Source organism: Salvia miltiorrhiza, unplaced genomic scaffold (genome assembly GCF_028751815.1).
Source record: "Salvia miltiorrhiza cultivar Shanhuang (shh) unplaced genomic scaffold, IMPLAD_Smil_shh fragScaff_scaffold_39, whole genome shotgun sequence".
Taxonomy (NCBI): Eukaryota; Viridiplantae; Streptophyta; class Magnoliopsida; order Lamiales; family Lamiaceae; genus Salvia; species Salvia miltiorrhiza.
In genome coordinates, this window is record NW_026651458.1 from 36472 (window position 1) to 48754 (window position 12283).

At 40.0% G+C, this 12283-nt stretch overlaps 1 long non-coding RNA gene across 6 annotated transcripts; it reads left to right on the plus strand.

The window, feature by feature from the left end:
* The first annotated feature begins 390 nt into the window (after nucleotides 1-390).
* On the plus strand, nucleotides 391-10018 carry LOC131002958 (uncharacterized). Of its 6 annotated transcripts, none has more exons than XR_009094476.1 (7): nucleotides 391-589; nucleotides 1061-1119; nucleotides 1261-1538; nucleotides 1805-1838; nucleotides 1933-2009; nucleotides 2371-2685; nucleotides 9607-10018. It is a non-coding gene; the product is annotated as an uncharacterized LOC131002958 (long non-coding RNA). The 6 variants fall into 6 exon arrangements; XR_009094478.1 differs by having other exon boundaries at nucleotides 395-1119; nucleotides 1261-1361; nucleotides 1435-1538; XR_009094477.1 differs by having other exon boundaries at nucleotides 396-1119; nucleotides 1261-1347; nucleotides 1435-1538.
* The last annotated feature ends 2265 nt before the right edge of the window (nucleotides 10019-12283 follow it).

The following is a 12283-nucleotide window of genomic DNA, read 5'->3' on the forward strand; positions in this document are numbered from 1 at the left end:
GGTAATATAATATTTTTCGTCGCGTATATATTTATAATAGTTGATTTTCTGACTTTAAGCTAACCTTGGTATACTTTTTCTTACAGTGACTTTTATATGCTATTAGATCCGATGAAGAACAAATTCATTAGAAAAATTATAGATCCGATGAAGAACAAAAAGTTCTTTTAGGAATTTTTTTTTTGTGAAAATCATAGAAATTGTCGGCATCTGCATTTTCTTCTCTATTTTTTCTGATGATACCTACTATATTTTGAATTTTATATGCTATCTAGATCCGAGCAAAGAGCAATTCTTACTGTGCCGACGAAGAGGCAGAGGTGGTGGGGGGGAGAGGGAGGAGCAACGAGCGTTGTTCTATATATATATATATATATATATATATATATATATATATATATTCTTCTTACTTTTGTGTTTTTGTGTGTTTTTTGTGTATGTTCTTCTTACTTTTTTTGCAACAGCTGAGAACAGGTGAAGGAGCAGAACTAAAAATACATAAGGATGGAGAACAGAGAGAACAAGTGAAAGAACAAATTTTTCACTTTTAACTTCACATTCTTCACTTTTATTTTAACAGAGATAACATGTAAATTTGATTTTAATTTCACATTTTTCACTTTTCTTCTTCTTTTTCCTTAATATGCATTCATTAGTGCGCTAACCTTTTGTTGTTGCTTGATGGAAGTAGGTTCTGTGTGTGTGGTTCTTTATAATTGTGTACATAAAATTACATAAAGGTATCCCATATAATGAAGTAGAACCTTTCAGTTATATGAGGGGATGAGGGCGTTGGTGAGGTGTCTCATTGCTGCAAGTTAGCATTTTTTATAACCTTTTTGGCTTAAAATTTCTTGATAATTTTTGGGGTTTTCTTCATTGAGGGAATTGTGCTTTGTTTCTTACAAATTCGTTGCTTTTAACAGAGTTTGGAGTAACAGCTAATTTGTTTCACTCAGTAAATTGTTTCATGTTACAGCCTAATACATTGAAAATTTGTTGATTCTTTCTCCTATAATTGTTCTACTTAATGAGTTACTGCATTTCTGTAATTGATCAGCTTCTGGGATTTTGTTATGCTCCGGAGCAGTTGGTGCAGTGTGCATAAGTAAAAGATCTGTAAGCCCTTTTTCTTGGATTAACATATTTTGGTCATTTGGTGTAGTGTTCATCATTTATGATTTTTGTCATTCTCTTGAGATATATACCCACATTTTTGTTAATATACATATCCTCACATTGTTGAACACTGTGTCTCAGGTAGAAGGATATAGTGGGCTGCGTATTCAGCCACACAAAGCAATTGTTGGAGCTAATGCTTTTGCTCTTAAAAGTTGAATTCATCAAGTTGGTGTTCAATGGTTTGCATGAGTTGGACCCTTTTAAGTTGTAACTGAAATTATTGTTTATGCATTTTATTTGAGTTTTATGCAGGATGAATGCTGAAACATAGAAACATGTACGAAATTATATATGTCTCCTGAAGATATTGGACTTCTTCGTTCTAATGAATCTGGTATAGTGCTTGGAAAACTCAGGTATGCTGGATGTAACTGCTGTTGCATGTGTTACTACTCTCTTATAATGGACGTAACTCAATTAATAGACATGTGTGTTCATAAGCTATAGAAACGTATGGATCTTTCGATGCTTATCGGTAAGTCAATCTTAGTTATAACATTTTTGCTATAAGTTACTTTCTAGATCAATGTTGTTTTCATGATGCTGATCACCATATGATGTACCCGGAGTATTTATTGTAATGTTTTATTCTTTTCTTTTCTTTTTTTGCATTATTTTACAGTGGACGCCATGCTCTGAAAGCTAAAATGTTGGAGGTGAATTGCAATCCTGAGCTTATTACTAACAATTAAAGTATCTTATGCAATTGTTCGACCCATGCATCAATGTTTCCTCCAAATGAATCTGCAGCTTGGGTATGATATATGGATGGAAAGGAACTTGATGATCTATTTTCACGCTTCAAAGCTGTAGCTGGAAATAAAAAGGTACTGCCTGAAATCTGATAAGACAGATGTAGAAGACTAGAAGAATGTGTTTCATATTATGACTCAAATATGTGGTTTCCAAAAAATTTATACGTGCACACGATAACTGGTGCCTCTTTTTTATATTGCATAAAATATTATATAATTTAACTCTCTCTGTCTCTCTCATTGTCTGATGTTAAGCAACTGATTCTCCACTTAATGTGATTAGTGCTCTGTTTTGTTATATTTTAGGTATCGAAATCGAGACCATGTTCCTTCAAGTATAACATAGTTGAAAATTTCATTCTTCTCATGTGTACTCGACAACAACACTTTTTGAAAAGGTGTCCCTTCTGCTGATGCGGTGCTATTGATGCAGTGAGGTATTGAGTGCACCTGTGAAACGCATAGATGAAATTCTTGCACTTCCACATTCAGCTGATGATTTCGAGAGTCTGGAGCTTCCAACATCTGATGATGATTCATGGCTTTATGGAGGGGAAGATGAAGTGAATGCAGCTCTTCAGGAAAGGCAAAAGGAGATAGACTTTGTCAAATTCAAAAAAAAAAACTATATATAAGTCAAAAAGAGCAGGAAGAGCAGGGCTCAGCATCTTGGGGGAATCGCTAAATCCATGCAGTCATTTATTGAGAAGATGTCAAGCTACAAGGGAGCTGAGCTTCTGGAAGACAGGTGCTTCCTCTCCTCTTGCAATCCATATTTATGATCTGTGATTCAATTTGTTAGTATGTTGAAACAGTGTAATAATGGGTGCCTATATATATATATATATATATATATATATATATATATATATATATTGACATAGATGAACATGAACTGATAGACTGACTCGAATAGCATAGCTCAAAATAAAGCTATGATACTCCATTTGTGACAATTTTGAATAATTTGTGACATAGGCACAATATAGTGTTGGAATATAAGCTCCTCCGACAGCAGTTGCGTGGGAAGCTTCCTGGGCCAAGCCCTAGCGGGCCTCGTGTGCGTAACCGAGTTGGGCCTTGTCCCCTTCGAACCAAGTTTTCGTTGGTCCAAAAAGATAAGAGCCGGTGTGGGCCTAGGGTAGGCCCAAAGACCAATTGCCAAGGTCCAAGTCCAAGTCCACGGCCACGGCCACGGCCACGGGACCGGGCGTCGGGCGTCGGCGACGGGGCCGGGTGCCGGGTGCCGGGCGGGCGGCGGCGGCGGCGCGCGCGTGTGGGCTTTGCAACCCGTCACGTGTGCACACAGTTTTATTACATGCTCTGATGTAATAGCATTTATACTGTAATAAATGGTATCCACATTTCAATGTGGGATAAGCATTTAATCTTATTTAATGCTTATCTTTTCCCACAACTCCATGTTTCAAATACCCAACTTTAAACAATTATTTCTCACTCACCGGAAATCGGTTTTGAGTAAATAAATATACTACGATCATCTACTCAGAACGTAGATCGATCCTGTCCCATTTAATTCTGCTAAATTAAATATTTTCGGTACTCGAAAAATTATCAAACATTGGTTACTCACAACCAATTTCCAACAATCCCCCACATGAGTGGAAATAGCCAAATGCAAATGCAGACACAAGCTCTGTTCTCAAGAGACCTTAGTGCATTAGAATAGGTGGTTTGCGGCCTTGAACCATCCTTAGTTAATACTATCGGATATACTGGTGAATTGGTAGAACTTGATGTCTTTGTACCATTTCTCCTTTGTGTATACCGAGACAATAGTATTAACACACTAACGCCTCAACCTCATTTCATTCTCACGTTTTTGTCCTTTGCGGGCCTTGGACAGCTCTTTGGATTCATAAGTGTTAGGTCGATGCGGCCCCTACATCTCACTTATATAGGTGATTCTTTCCCGAGTATCTTGCTATACTCAACCTCCCCGAGGTGTTTAGGAATCATTAAAAGTCAAGGACTTAACCTTACCACTAAGCAGGTTTCAACACTCATTTGCTCTCTAGGGAATGCAAGTAGTTGAGTGTTCTACTTGGAATCTTATAGCTTAGTTTTCCCATTGAACCACGTTCTTGGGATCTCCAGTCATCATGGTTGGGTTACCACTATAATCATCCTTATTTTGTGGATTTTACACCCATTCCCTCTAGCAATTTATACATTTGATCTCGATTCAAAGCTTTAGTGAGCGGATCGGCCAGATTATCTATTGACTTTATGTAGTCAATTGAGATAACTCCACTTTCGATCAAATGTCTTACGGTATTATGTCGTCGACGTATGTGTCGAGACTTACCGTTATACAACCCACTTTTCGCCCTCCCAATAGCTGCTTGGTTGTCGCAGTTTATCATAACAGGCGGCACGGGTTTTGACCAACATGGAATATCTTCCAAAAAGTTTCGTAGCCACTCGGCTTCTTCACCTGCTTTGTCTAAAGCGATGAATTCTGATTCCATGGTGGATCTAGCAATACATGTCTGTTTTGTAGACCTCCACGAGATTGCTCCTCCCCCTATAGTGAACACGTAACCACTCGTTGATAACGAGTCTTTCGCGTCGGATATCCAGTTAGCATCACAGTACCCTTCAAGTACCGGGGGGTATCTCGTGTAGTGTATTCCAAAATTTAGAGTATACTTTAAGTATCTCAAGACTCTCTCAAGTCCTTTCCAATGTTCTCTACTTGGATTACTTGTATAACGACTTAATTTGGTCACTGGGCATGCAAGATCAGGTCGGGTGCAATTTGTAATATACATAAGGCACCCAATGATTCTTGCATATTCTTCCTGTGCGACAGGTTCACCCATGTTCTTCTTCATGTGAACGTTGAGTTCCAATGGAGTTTTTACAGACGATTTGTCAAACGCATTAAACCTTTTGAGCACTTTCTCAATGTAATGAGATTGTGTCAAAATTATTCCATCAGTGGTCCTGAGAATTTTCATTCCAAGGATCACGTCAGCTAACCCCATGTCTTTCATGTCAAAATTCCTTTTTAACATGCTCTTAGTATCAACAATGATACGATTGTTGCTTCCCATAATCAACATGTCATCTACATAGAGACACACCATAACGTACCCATTACTAGTGCTCTTGATGTAGACACATTTGTCACATTCGTTGATTTTGAAGCCATTTGACAACATGACATTGTCAAATTTCAAGTGCCATTGCAGCGGCGCTTGTTTTAGTCCATAAAGAGACTTTACTAGTTTGCATACCTTTTTCTTTTGTCCAGGTACTACAAACCCTTCAGGTTGCTCCATATAGACTTCTTCTTCCAGATCACCGTTTAAGAACGCAGTTTTAACATCCATTTGATGAATCTCAAGATTGTGCAGAGCAGCAATCGCGAGAAGCACTCGAATGGATGTAATCCTCGTCACTGGTGAATAGGTATCGAAAAAATCGTACCCCTCACGCTGCTTAAATCCTTTAACGACTAAGCGCGCTTTATACTTGTCTATTGATCCATCAGCTTTATATTTCCTTTTTAGGATCCATTTACATCCTAAGGGTTTACAACCTTCAGGTAAATCAACCAACACCCAAGTGTGGTTTTGCATGATTGAATCAATCTCACTCTGGACTGCTTCCCTCCAGAGTAGTCCGTCTGGTCTAGAGAACGCCACTTTGATAGATGAAGGTTCTTCATCTAGCATGAAGGCGATATATTCTAGACCAAAGTCCTTGGCTATCCTACCTCGTTTACTACGTCTTGGTTCTGACACTTCAAGGTCAGAGCCTGGTCGCTTTCGCGAGTCGGGCACTGTCTCAACAGGTTCAGAACTAGTAGCTTCTTCTCTAGTATTGTTGCTTGTAGTAGCTTCTTCTTTTTCCTTGTCTTTACAAGGAAAGATATTCTCAAAGTAGACAGCGTTATTTGATTCCATTGTCATTCCTACAGTCATTGTTGGAATGTCTGACTTGTGAACCAAAAAACGATGTGCAATACTGTTTAGTGCATACCCAATAAAGATACAATCAATTGTTTTAGGACCGATTGTGACTTATTTGGGTGGAGGCACTTGCACCTTGGCTAAACACCCCACACTTTAAGGTATTTGTATGAGGGCTTTCTGCCTTTCCACAACTCATAGGGAGTGACGTCCCTTCCCTTGAGTGGTATTTTGTTGAGGATATAGTTGGCTAATAGAACAGCCTCCCCCCACATGTTCTGGGGTAATCCAGAACTAATCAACATGGCATTCATCATCTCCTTAAGAGTTCGATTCTTGCGTTCAGCAACACCATTAGATTGAGGTGAATATGGAGCAGTTGTTTGATGTATTATACCACTAGTGTTGCATAATTCCTCAAACGGGGCAACATATTCTCCTCCTCTATCGCTTCGGACCATCTTAATTCGACTACCAAGTTGATTCTCGGCTTCTGTTTTGAAGTTCTTGAAAGCTTCAATAGCCTCATCTTTACTTCTTAGAAGATAAAGATAGCAATACCTTGTGCAGTCATCAATAAAAGTGATAAAGTACTTTTTACCACCTCGAGTTTGTACAAACTTTAGATCACACACGTCGGTGTGGATTAGTTCTAAAGGTTTAGTACTCCTTTCAATAGAATGAAACGGAGACTTTGTCATTTTTGCTTCAACACAAATTTGACATTTGTTTTGAGTGTTAAACTCGTTTATTTTTAGTAAATCCATATTTACCAACCTTTTTATAGTATTTAGATTAACATGTCCTAATCTACAATGCCATAATTCACAACACTCAACCAAGTAAGAGGAAGTAGTAGCAGATTCATTGATAGTTTTGCCAGTTACACGCTTGACAGGCTGAACATTAAGCTTAAAAAGCCCATTGGTGAGAAAACCCCTACCAAAGTACTTTCCAAACTTGGTTACAACAACTTTCTCGGACTCAAATACTAGTCTAAAGCCCTTATTAACTAGTATGGACCCCAAGATGAGATTCTTGCGGATGTCCGGGACATGCAGCACATCCTTCAAGGTTATCTCCGTGCCGGATGAAAGCTTGAGCACCACATCACCCATCCCGGAAACTTCCGACGATGCTTGGTTACCCATGCTTAGCTTCCTCCCTTCAACAGCTTTGTAGGTAGAGAAGCGCCTCTTGTCGGAGCACACGTGCACGGTTGCGCCCGTGTCAATGAACCAAGCACCTTGGTTCTCAACAAGGTTGACCTTCTCGGTGATAACCGCCGCTAAGTCATCCTCGTTCCAATCGTCGAAGTCCTTCTCGACAACGTTGGCATCTTGCTTCGCCTTCTTCTTCTTGGGCTTGCGACAGTCTTTCGCCAAGTGGCCAGGTTTGCCACAGTTGTAGCAATCCCCTTCGAACTTGCGAGCAGGAGCTTTGGCTTTGCCTTTGCCTTTGTCCTTGGGATTAGGACGCCCACGTTTGTTGGAGTTGGATGGGCCACCACGCTCCAACAAGTTAGCTTTGGCCTCAACTTGGCCCTTCCCCTTGCCATCGATCCTCCTTTCCTCGTATTCGATGCGAAGCCTCACGATCAAGTCCTCAAACGTCATCCCCTTTCGTTTGTATTTGAGGTAGGTCTTGAAGTCCTTCCAACTTGGGGGCAACTTGTCAATCACCGCCACAACGGTGAATGAGTCAGAGACCACATGTTCCTCGGCGAGTACGTCGTGCAAGATAAGTTGGAATTCTTACACTTGGTCGATGACGGGCCTCGAGTCCACCATCTTGTACTCCATGTACCTGGTTACACAAGTATTTTTAGTGCTAGCATCATTTAGCTTATATTTTTTGTCTAGTGCCTCCCACAACACTTTGGAGGTCTTTACATCAACATACACTTTGTACAAACTATCCCCTAGACCACCTAGAAGGAAATTTTTACAAAGGAAATCGTCATTATGCCACGCATCATAGGCTGCACGAACAGTGAAGCTCGTCTCGTTCTCCGCCGGTGTGGGCGGTTCGTTGTCCGTCAAGTATCCCGCATACCCCAACGTCGTGAGGTAGAAGAACATCTTTTGACGCCAACTCTTGTAGTCGAAGCCACAAAACTTTGGTGGCTTGTCGGCGGTTGCATTCGCCCTTGGGGGTTGTGTTGGCACCGACCCCACCATGTGACCATAGCTCATCATGTTGGTCCCGAAGGCCCCAACGTTTTGTCCAAACATGGACCCCATGGAACCACTCGAAGTGGAACCAAATGTTGACCCAAACGAGGTTTGGCCAACCGTTCCTTGCGTGGAACTTTCTCCTCCAAAAGTTGTTTGGTTAGCACCAAACATGAACGGAAGCGGTGTTGGACCACCAAAATGTCCACCACTAAAGGTGAAAGCAGCAGCGGCAGAGGTGGCGGGTGCCACGGTTGATGCGGCCGCGGCGGAGGCGGCGGCAGAGGCAGCGGCAACGGCGTTGGCAGCCTCGGTGGAGTTCGCAGGACTGGTCGACATCTCCAGCAAAGGTATTAGGTTTCGAAAATATTATGTTCAATTACAAGTTCAAAAACTCTCACGTTGCAAGCTTATCTCATCTTGCGATTGTTGGAATATAAGCTCGCGGGCGTAGTTACAATGAAACAGAAATGAAGGAGATGAGATTATAAGGTGAAAACTATATTGAAATTACAAGAAAATGAAACCAGGAAAACAGCCGAGTCGAGGAGAGTCCTCTGTCCGCAAGACGAGATACGCCCCGGTAGTGCTCTCGGTTAGGCGTGTCGTCCCCAAAGATGAAACGGCTTCGTCTCGTAGGTAGCAGCACCGCAGACCAACGAGCTCCGGCGAACTGGAACGAGGTGAGAACAGAACATCAACGATGCAGAATGCAGAGTGATGTTGCTTGTGATGTGTTTCAGATATGTAGATGATGCATGGAGGCTGTCATATTTATAGGCACAGTCCACATCAATAGGGGGAGCCTGCCTGTTTAATCCCATTGATGGAATTCAAATAGTGTCGGGAGTTACAGGCAGTAACAGACGTAACAGCAGGGGCTGTTTGAATCTGTCATGACTCCTCCGACAGCAGTTGCGTGGGAAGCTTCCTGGGAGACCAAGGGTCCTCCCGGGCCAAGCCCTAGCGGGCCTCGTGTGCGTAGGCCCAACCGAGTTGGGCCTTGTCCCCTTCGAACCAAGTTTTCGTTGGTCCAAAAAGATAAGAGTCGGTGTGGGCCTAGGGTAGGCCCAAAGACCACCCAAAGACCAATTGCCAAGATCCAAGTCCACGGGACCGGGACCGGCGCCGGGCGTTGGGCGACGGCGACGGGGCCGGGGCTGGGTGCCGGGGCCGGCGCGCGCGTGTGGGCTTTGCAACCCGTCACGTGTGCACACAGTTTTATTACATGCTCTGATGTAATAGCATTTATACTGTAATAAATGTTATCCACATTTCAATGTGGGATAAGCATTAAATCTTATTTAATGCTTATCTTTTCCCACAACTCCATGTTTCAAATACCCAACTTTAAACAATTATTTCTCACTCACCAAAAATCGGTTTTGAGTAAATAAATATACTACGATCATCTATTCGGAACGTAGATCGATCATGTCCCATTTAATTCTGCTAAATTAAATGTTTTCGGTACTCGAAAAATTATCAAACATTAGTTACTCACAACCAATTTCCAACATATAGCTGTATGTTTGATGCTGGCTTTTTTTGCAGGTAACAACGGTAGAGTGAGGTCGCCAACAAAGTGTGGGCCACGCAATGGCAACTCCAATGTAACAGATAACGGAGATTGGACCAACTACAGTCAGCGACCGAGGCAGGCCAGTCGAGATCGGCTTCAGTAATCTGCATTCATAACTATGCCATTGAATATCATGCTTATAGAGCTACATTCCTTGCCTATGATGCAACACATCATTAAACTATATCTTTTAAAAAAACCATTTTTTTTTTTTTGCAATAAGTAGGCAATTTTTTATTGCTTTTTTCTCTCTCATTTTTGTCGATAGAGACATGAAAGGTATGCTGTGTATATTTGGCCTCATTTTGAGCTATGCGCGATTCTGGGCTGATTTGGTGGCTAAATTTAGGTTTTGTGAGCCCAATTTTAGTATTTAGTGATTTACATTACTGAGGTAAAGACTATTTTTATTCTCTTTCTAAGGCTTACGTTATTTATTTATTTTTCGTTGATGAAGCTTTGAAAAATAATTTATTTTGTCATACAGCATAAAACTAATTTACCTTATTTACCCCACTATTCCGATTCCAATTTCTAATGTGTAGTGTATTCTGCACATTCGATATGCTATGAGGAATAGTTGGCCACTTAAAGCAAGCAAATTGTGATTTTTATTTAGTTCATTACAATTAGTTGGCCACTATTCCGATTCCAATTTTCAATTTAGTTCATTAAATTCTTTAATTTTCTCTGCAACATTTTTATTGTGATTTGCTATGTGATTCAGGACTGCGGGAAACAAATTTATTTGGGTGAAAATTTTATTTTATTTTGTTTTATTTAGTCTTTAGTCTAGCTTTATTTTGCCGTTTTGATGTAATTCCAGATCTTTATTTAGTCTTTATTCCTGTAGCAAACTGGACTTAATATAGTCTTTCCGGCTAATTTGTAATTAAGGTAACAACTGTTTTGTCTTATATGAACGTGAAACAATTAATTATGAACTATGGACTTTGACTCATCTATATTATAATCTGTAAACATAGGGATGCAGAGAGACTTTGGCTTCTAGACTTTGTATCTCTCTCTCTATATATATATATATATATAGGAATGGGATCATATAGATCCCAATGCTTATAATAGATCCCTAGATTCAAATCTTGACCACACATTTATGACATGCGGCGCATCAAGATGGTGACACGTGGCAAGGAGCTTCCAAGCATTCCAAGGCAAAATCTGGAGGGGTAAAATTGGAATATAATTCTCGGATTTAATAATTAAAAAAATATATATATATTTTTAGATTTTTTCAAAATAGATATATATTTTAGATGCATATAGTTTCACACAAAGATGCATAAAGTTTTCACATGAAATGCATAACTTTGAACAGAAAAATGCATTTAATTTTTTCAGTTTTGGTATTTTCACCACCCCACCCCATACCACCCCCCAATCCAGCCCACACCACCCCCCAACCCTCCCCATTACCACCCCCCAAAAATAGGCATGTTTCACATGCATATAAAATCAAACAAAAATGCATAAAGTTTTCACATAAAAATGCATTAAATTATACAAAAAATGCATTTCATTTTAATAAATCTGGTAGTTTCGCCACCCCACCGCTGCCCCACCCCCAAAAAATTTATTTGGGTGAAAATTTTATTTTATTTTGTTTTATTTAGTCTTTAGTCTAGCTCTATTTTGCCGTTTTGATGTAATTCCAGATCTTTATTTAGTCTTTATTCCTGTGGCAAACTGGACTTAATATAGTCTTTCCGGCTAATTTGTAATTAAGGTAACAAGTGTTTTGTCTTATATGAACGTGAAACAATTAATTATGAACTATGGATTTTGACTCATCTATATTATAATCTGTAAACATAGGGATGCAGAGAGACTTTGGCTTCTAGACTTTGTATCTCTCTCTCTCTCTCTCTCTCTCTATATATATATATAGGAATGAGATCATATAGATCCCAATGCTTATAATAGATCTCTAGATCCAAATCTTGATCACACATTTATGACATGTGGCGCATCAAGATGGTGACACGTGGCAAGGAGCCTCCAAGCATTTCAAGGCAAAATCTGGAGGGGTAAAATTGGAATGTAATTCTCGGATTTAATAATTAAAAAAATATATATATATTTTTTAGATTTTTTCAAAATAGATATATTTTAGATGCATATAGTTTCACACAAAAATGCATAAAGTTTTCACATGAAATGCATAACTTTGAACAGAATAATGCATTTAATTTTTTCAGTTTTGGTATTTTCACCAGCCCACCCCATACCACCCCCAATCCAGCCCACACCACCCCCCAACCCTCCCCATTACCACCCCTCAAAAATAGGCATGTTTCACATGCATATAAAATCAAACAAAAATGCATAAAGTTTTCACATAAAAATGCATTAAATTATACAAAAAATGCATTTCATTTTAATAAATCTGGTAGTTTCGCCACCCCACCGCTGCCCCACCCACACCCCCCCCCACCCCCAACCCCCCACCCCCAAATTTTTTTTTTTTCAAAAACTGATTTTCTGAATGCTGGCCCACCCCCACCCCCACCCCCCCCCACCCCCACCCCCCAAAAAAATTTTTTTTTATTTTTTAAAAAACTGATTTTCAAAAAAAAAAAATTGGGGGGTGGGTGGGTGGGGGGTCAGTGGTCAGAAAATCAGTTTTTG